The 7,894-nt window shown below is 43.8% G+C and overlaps 1 long non-coding RNA gene across 1 annotated transcript; it reads left to right on the plus strand.

The window, feature by feature from the left end:
* Positions 1-460: 460 nt before the first annotated feature.
* On the plus strand, positions 461-7,556 carry LOC149334058 (uncharacterized). The gene is made up of 4 exons (XR_016284989.1): positions 461-586; positions 1,833-1,940; positions 5,190-5,237; positions 7,508-7,556. It is a non-coding gene; the product is annotated as an uncharacterized LOC149334058 (long non-coding RNA).
* The last annotated feature ends 338 nt before the right edge of the window (positions 7,557-7,894 follow it).

The raw sequence follows: 7,894 nt of genomic DNA on the forward strand, positions 1-7,894 counted from the left end.
CGCACGAATGTACCGACACGCATATTAATGCGTCCATGCGTCACAAATTTCTCAAGTTTTTAATGCTAATATGTGCACAAGAACTTAATTATTTTTGTAACGAAAGTTTCATTTGGTTTTAGTCCTTTGCTATCGCACTGCCCAAAAGCATAGAGCCCGAAAGAGACGACCTGGAGGAATGCCTGGAGGCGATGCCTTTCTAAACGGGCCGAAGGAAGCCGGAACTGGCCAAAGCGCTAGCCAACGAACGCAGCGTCTGGGGAGGGACAGCATGGCGGTCAGCGTTACTACGTTTGTCGTGGTCCTTTGTGGTGCCGAGGGCATGAACCATCGCTGGAATGAGCATTTGTCACTCTTCCGATATGTGATGTGCCGACAGCAGTGAAATTCGCTGGTGCGATGTACGAAAACGTGGTAAGGTGCTGAGTAAACCTGTGTTTATAGCGGGCTCAGCGGGCTGGACGGATAGCGCGTCGTCCTTTGCGCGCCTTCACTGGAAACGCTATGCTGACGGTGGGGCTCATTTCCTCCATGGCGCAGCAGCTGGTGGGAGACCACTACCCGGGTGACATCTCGCATCTTGGGGGTAAGTAAATTTTCTTCGAACCTGTTCATTATTTCAAAGCCTTTGCGCACAACTAGCCACGTCAACACAGCTAGTACAGAGACGCAAAGACGCAGTGCCTATCGCGGCAGCACGCAGCGCTGAAAGGTTGTTTGCTGGCGGCACACGGGCATGAATGCGCGTGTAGTGTCAGTGGTCACACGGTCATGGTCAGTATGCCATGCAAATATGCACAGCTGATCCGATCGCGGGGTGCACGATATCGGCGCCGTACTGCCGCCGTACTGCCATTCATCTCTCGCCGAGAATGGAATATGTGCCCACCAATAGTTCTTCGGCCCGGGCTTTACATTCTCGCCGCATGTTACGCTGTAATTGAAGTAACAGCGCTCGAGCAGTTTAACTACGTAGACTGCGATTCAGCTGTATGCGTTAGGATTGAGCTTCCTCCTCTTTCACTTGTATTTCACTTGTACTTTTATAAATTGTGTATTTAAGGTACGAAGCTGCATATGATCCAGCTGCGTTCGTACTTATAGTCGAGCCTTGAATAGCAGAACGGTGAGATAAAAACAAATTGCTCTGAAGTTTTCCGCTTCTATTTTGGCATTCGCTTTTTCATACTTTGGCTCGGAGCTGAAATGGTACAAACAACTGCAAAATGCACACAGGTGCCCTAGCTCCATTTTCCCTAAATCCCGAAGTTGCAGTGAAATTTAAGGGTAATTGAGCCTTTAATAGGTACGAAGAATAAACTTGATTGTTTCATGATTATAACCAATGGCGAAAATAAATCTGACTTTGACTTAAATATGCTGAGGTACCTCTCCAATACCTTATTTGATGTTAAAGGAAAAAGTGTGGTTTTTCTGCAATTGGCACTATTAATTCATCATACCTGTGAGAATGTGAAATCAGTGCTAATCATGCCAGATTTCAAATTGAGGGACGCATGCAGAATTTGAAGCAAACCAGCCTTCTACTGAAAATATCGTTCTGCTGTGGTCTGTTCTTTTGAATGGTGGCATGTATTGTAGAAACGATGCTGGATATCGATATGCAAGTGATGTCTCGTCTGAGGCTAGCTTGTGAATGACTGCCGTGGTTATGAATTTCTTGTTGCCTGGCCCACTTCGAAATGTGGTTAAACAGTTGTGTTCCATTCTGCGACCGGCTCCTTTTTGTGCCTTGCACTTTGCCTTACATGCTTGATTCTAGTCCATTTTTTGCACTGTGCTGCTGTTAAATGTGTCTTTTTACCTTGCAGCAATCTCCACATAGCTTTACCAGCAATGCCTCTTCCAAGCTCTCCAGTATGGCTGTGCCAGCCTTTCACTTGGTGCTAGGATGCCCAGCAAGCAAGCAGGCTTTTGAGGTAAGCACTGAAGACATCTTCCGACACAAGTAGCTTTTATTTTCTAGTCCACTGCTACTTGTGTGACCCCTCGTTATGTTGATTTTCGCAAGTTAGGTTGCCTATTAAGGGCTCTCTTTTGTTTTTCACCTGCTGCTGTGGCCTACTGCATTGGTGTTCGGCTACTGAGCCCAAAGACGCGGGATTGAATTGTGGTGGCTTCGTTTCGACAAGGCGAAATGCATATTTGCTCGTGTGTTATGCAATGTCAGTGCATGTTAAAGAATGGCAAGCTGATGGCAAGCTGAAGTTGACCTGTGATGATGAAGTTCTGCATCCTAACCACAAAGACGACACTTTTTCTGAAAGTGGAGCTTTATAAGCCAGAGAAAGCAAAACATACAATTTTCATCAGCACCGGCTGATTTCGGAAGTAAATTGCGATGCGCTGACTCCAGTTTTTTTTGGCACAGATTCCAGAGGCTAGGCTGAACTGCCATTCACCTCAGAACGGTTATCATGGAGTCCTTTGTGTAGACTTCATGAGTTCAAATCGAGTGGCGGGAAAATTTTTAAATGTAATTTTTGCGCCAATCATTGTGTTGATGGCCTTTGCGCTGCTGTTAAAACCGGGATAGCAGTATGGTATCCCATAAAACTAGGTTCAGGACTTGCAGGAAGTGGTTTATCACATTCCGCTAGCTTGTGCAAGAAACTACTTCAGGGATATGTGCAGGTGTCTTTAATGTGTTCCTGAGTGAGCACTAACTTGTTAGGGGGAAGGCAGCTTCTAATCTGGCACTACAGTGCCAATGTCGTGAGTGTAAATCATAAGATGACCCATCAGTGTGTACGCCTGATTTCTGTGACACTTCAGTGGTGTATAGAAGTGGTAAACAAATCTGTAAGGTATTTGATGCATATCTCCAAGGCAACGGTTGTATGAGTAGCGAAGCCATTAGTCAATCTTCAACGGAAAGAATTTTCTCTTTTAGATGACGTGCTTGTATATCAGTGACAGTTATTTGTTGTCCTGCCTTTCGCTGGTGTGGGTCATGTGTGGCGCATCTTCATGCGAGCCTTCTTTTCCTTCACAAAAAATTCAATTGATAGTCCAACCTGTTTTCTTCTCTTTTCCTGTGTTGCATCTTTTGGCTGGTTTTAAATCTGTAACTGAGCTCAGACCGTGATAATTACAGCCGGTAAACAGAGCTACTGAATGTGAGCTTGGCATACATACGTACTGTATGTGTGAAAGTGCAGTTTACAATATTCAGAAATGCTTGATAGCCTTACAAGAATCTAAAATTTTGTTGGAATTCCTATTTGTTCTCTGTTCAAGTGTCAAGAGTTTTTCCGCTTCATCGTGTAATTAGAGCCACTTTGGTACTTAAGCTGAAATCTTTTCTTTAGCCTGCATGTTTCTCACTTTTGGGACAGAAACTTGGAGGCTAATGAAGAGAGTTCAGCTTAAAAGAGTATAGACACCTAATCTTGGTGGCATGTTTTCTTCTCTATAATGGTGCGGAAGACACTACTATGCATGAATCACCATCTGGTATTCGCGTGAGACCGCTAAATAATTTATAATCAACTTTTTCTGCCATCCTGTTTCGGTGAACAATTTGACTATGGCTATGACATCAAAGAGAGGTTATAGGTCATGTGAGGCGTGGGAAAACTGCACTTATAATCGCTGCTTCGTCATTTTAATTTGCTACAGCGCTGACGCCAGCATTCCTTAAGAGCCAGAAGTACCAATTGTATTGCAGTTTTTCATGCCTCACGTGACCAATAACCTCGCTTTGACGTCACAGCCATCATTCAGCTGTTGAAACCGAAACAAATACAGCAGGAGAAAGAAATTTGATTATAAATTATTTAGCGGTCATAGGAGGATGCCATGTGGTAATCCGTGTATAATACTTTATGCCTTATTACAAAGAAAAAAACACGTGCCAAACGATAAGGACAGCAAAGTGAGCTATGGAAAGAAAAATGATAAGTCTAACATTAAGAGACCAAAAGGGGGCGGAGTGGGTGAGGGAACAAACGCGGGTTAATAACATGCTACTTGAAATTAAGAGGAAGAAACGGGCCTGTGCGGGGCTTGTAATGGGAAGACAACATAACCGCTGGTCCTTAAGGGTAATGGAGTGGATTCCAAGAGAAGTCAAGCGTAGCAGGGGACGGCAGAAAGTTAGATGGGCGGATGAGATTAAGAAGTTTGCGGGGATATGGTGGCCACACCTAGCAAAGGACAGGGTTAATGTGGAGACATGGGTGAGTCCTTTGCCCTGCAGTGGGCCTAGTCAGGCTGATGATGATGGTATGTGTCGCACCTGCTGCTTCGTGCTATCAGCTGGCCCATGCTTGGCCGACCAGACTAGCCAAATTTGTGATGTGGGTTTTCTATTGCACCTGCATTTGTGTACACAGAGGACTTGAATGGTAGCAGGCGATGCTGTGCATGTGTTCACGCCACAGCACACATGACCCACACTGAAAGCTTCTCTGCCTTTAGTAAGACAGCTGCATCAGTCTGGGGCATAACGTATCCCAGTGCTAGAGTATGAGTAAATTGCTCTGGAATTTTAATCTGGTATCAGGTAGCATAGCGCAAAAGAAGGCTAGCGCGGCTGCCTATATTCTCTTGGGCAGCTGTGTTGGATTTTCAGTGCCTGTTAGTGTAATCCGTGAAAGTTCACTGTAACCCATTCGTTTCGATGTAAATTAGGAAGTCCTTAGAGCCCTGTACTTTTTAATTATAATAACAAGGTAATGCAGTAATTCAATTGTACCTGTTCTCTTTCAACACAGTAAAGTGCTGCTGGGTCGAGATCACAGTTTTACTTTGTAGGTGTGCTCAGGCTGTGATCATCATCATCATCATCAGCAGAAGCAGCAGCAGCAGCCTGACTACACCCACTGCAGGGCAAAGGCCTCTCCCATGTCTCTCCAATTAACCCTGTCCTTTGCCACTTGCGGCCACTGTATCCCCACAAACTTCTTAATCTCATCCACCCACCATTTTTTCCTGTGTGTGTGTCTTTTTCGCCATTCTGAAATTCAATCATACAAATGGATTGATGCATGTAGTGTCAGGTGCGTAATGTGATACCACCAGCTCACCCCAAGCTGTGCTCAGATTTGCCTCATTGCTGCAGGAGCAAGAAGGCAGGCTTGAGGCTGAGTGGTGCAAAAACATGATTTTTCAAGAATGTCTCTGTGGAAATTGCAATTAATCATGTGAATTTGCTTTCATTTTAGGAGCTGCACACAAGCTGGGCGCCTTTCCATGCTGATCATGCTGGCCAGGTACGCTTATGGTTACATTCCTAGGTTGTTTTCATAATGGCAGTTGTGGATTTCTGTGTGGTTTTAAAACATAAATTGTATAAGTATTTGGCCTGCCACAAAAGTATAGTGGTGCATTCAAGGCCAGTGTTACAAAGGGATGTTTTGATTGCTGCAAGAACTTGAAGGCCCCTGTGTGGTCACTGTGGAAGGCCCCCTCCCTACTTAGGAATTGCTATTTGGGTTACTCAGTCATTTGGCAGAGGAATAGTGTATAGAGATAAGGGATGGAAGAATGCTTCCAACTAAAGAAAAAAATCCAGCAAGCAGTCATAGAAGCAGAAGTACAAATATGGCAAGGCTTTCTCTAATTTACATCGAATCTTTTTCACTTAGACTTCTTATTGCATACAACGGCTGATGCTTGGCTTACACACATATTTTCTTTAGGTATGCAGTAGGTCTCACATTCTTGTATGATATGGTCACGGTGCCAAAAAATGATGGTGGTGTTAGAAAACTCGGAATATAGAGGAATTTTATTGCTGACCTTATGGAGAACTATGGTAGCTGTGCAGTCGTTATAAATATCTTCCAATATTTTCACATAACACTCTTCTACACCCTGATTCCACAATGCCTGCATGGCAGCTGTGGTTCCACCGAGTCAATTGCTGTTTGGTAGTCAATGAAGGCTATAATTGGGGTTGGTTATATTCTGCCCATTTCTCTATCACCTGATTGATTGCATGAATGTGGTCTCTTGTTGAGTATCCTTTACGAAAGCCTGCCTGATCATTTGGTTGATTGAATTCGAAGGTTGTCCTGACTCTATTAGTGATTACCTTAGTAAATACCTTGTAGGCAATCGATAGTAAGCTGATCGGTCTGTAAATCTTCAAGTCCTTGACATCTTCTTTCTTATGAATTAAAATAATGTTCGCATTCTTCCAAGCTCCTGATACGCTCGTGGTCACGAGGCAAGCGTGTACAGGGTGGCTAGTTTCTCTAGCACAATCTCTCCTCCGTCCTTCAACAAATCTGCTGTTACCTGATCCTCACCAGCTGCTTTGCCCCTTTGCATTGCTCCTGAGGCTTTCTTTACTTCCTCCCTCGTTACTGGCGGGATGTCCCATTGCTATGCTCTACTGCCTCTCTCCGTAACATTCTGATTACATTCACTACTGTAGAGATTTGTGCAGAACTCTTCGGCTACTTTAACTATCTTATCCATATTGCTTATGACATTGCCCTCTTTGTCTTTTAGCGCATACATCTGGTTTTTACCTGTGATTAGTTTTCTCTTCACTGATTTTAGGCTACCTCCATGCTTTAGAGCATGCTAGGTTTTCTCCATGTTAAACTTTCTTATGTTGGCTACCTTGCACTTATAAATAACTTCGATAGATCTCCTAGTTCTATTCTATCTCTGAAGTTAGACGTCCTCATGCTTTGGCGTTTCTTCATCAGATCTTTCGTCTCCTGAGATAGCTTGCAGGTATCCTCTCGAATGATCTGACCACCTACTTCTGCAGCACGCTCCAATGAATTTAAATATGTATTTAAAGATAACAGTTGAGGTGGGAGATTGAGCTTCAAGATTTGCACTTCAACTCGGGAGTTATGCCACTGCTACACAGAATACTTGATCGCCGTAGAGATATTTCATCATCTGGCACCAAGCTGCTGTGGCGCCACTGTCACAGTTGATAATTTTGCTGGGAAGCTGTTGTAGCGCTCACACAGTTTTGAAAAGGTGGTATTCATTGTTTTTGTGCTATTGGCAACAGTGATAATATGCTTGCTGCAGTGTTTTGTGGCTAGCCTTCTTTTTTTTTTTAGTGAAATAAGTTGTACATTTCATGTTGAGTATTCTTTGAGCGATTAAATTGCTTTGATTTTATTCCTTCGTGTATAGTTGCGAGTGCTCCATGTCTGAGTGCAAATTTCTACCACTGAAAAGCCTTCAAAATCTTAATAGATGTTCACACTGTTCTAGGGACTCAGTGGCTATTGGAAATGCCCATTTAGCTGTATTCAAGTGCCGCTGAGTTAATAGCCATTTGAAAGCCTTCAAAATGCCTGTGTGACACGGTTATTAGATTTTGTGCAGGTTTGATGCTGAGCAGTCTGCGTGCTTGAGTCGGGTTCTCCAGTGTCTGTATTTCAAACCTAAAACTTTTCGAAATCATCATTAGTTCATTAATGGAAGAAGTACTTGTGCCCTTTTCTGGAATTTCCAGAAAACAGATTAACTGAATTTTTTTGCATATACTCCTACCTTTTTGCAGGTGCTGCATAGTGAGAACCTGTATCAAGACGCCAACCTGCTGGACTTGGTGAAACTGAAGAAATTGTATAGCCACTGTGTGGCACCCATCATGAGGGATGTGGCATTAATAAAGCCAGTTAAGGTGACCTTATCTATGTCCTTTTGCAAGCATGCTACACACATGAGAACCATCCCACGAAGCACCGTTTCTGCAAAGCTTGTTATCTCCCAACATGCATGCTGAATGAGGCAGTGACAGACAGATGAGGAGGCCTTAATGCAGTACATTAGCGTACCGTGTTGAGCAGTGATGTAGGAGCCTTGCAGCCATGCAAGGTATTATCGGCATCATGATGGTAACTCCATTAGACACTGTCTAGTGCTCTGTGAGCCAGACTCGGCTCTT

This window comes from Amblyomma mixtum, chromosome 8, assembly GCF_055824585.1.
Source record: "Amblyomma mixtum isolate Tamu chromosome 8, ASM5582458v1, whole genome shotgun sequence".
Lineage (NCBI taxonomy): Eukaryota > Metazoa > Arthropoda > Arachnida > Ixodida > Ixodidae > Amblyomma > Amblyomma mixtum.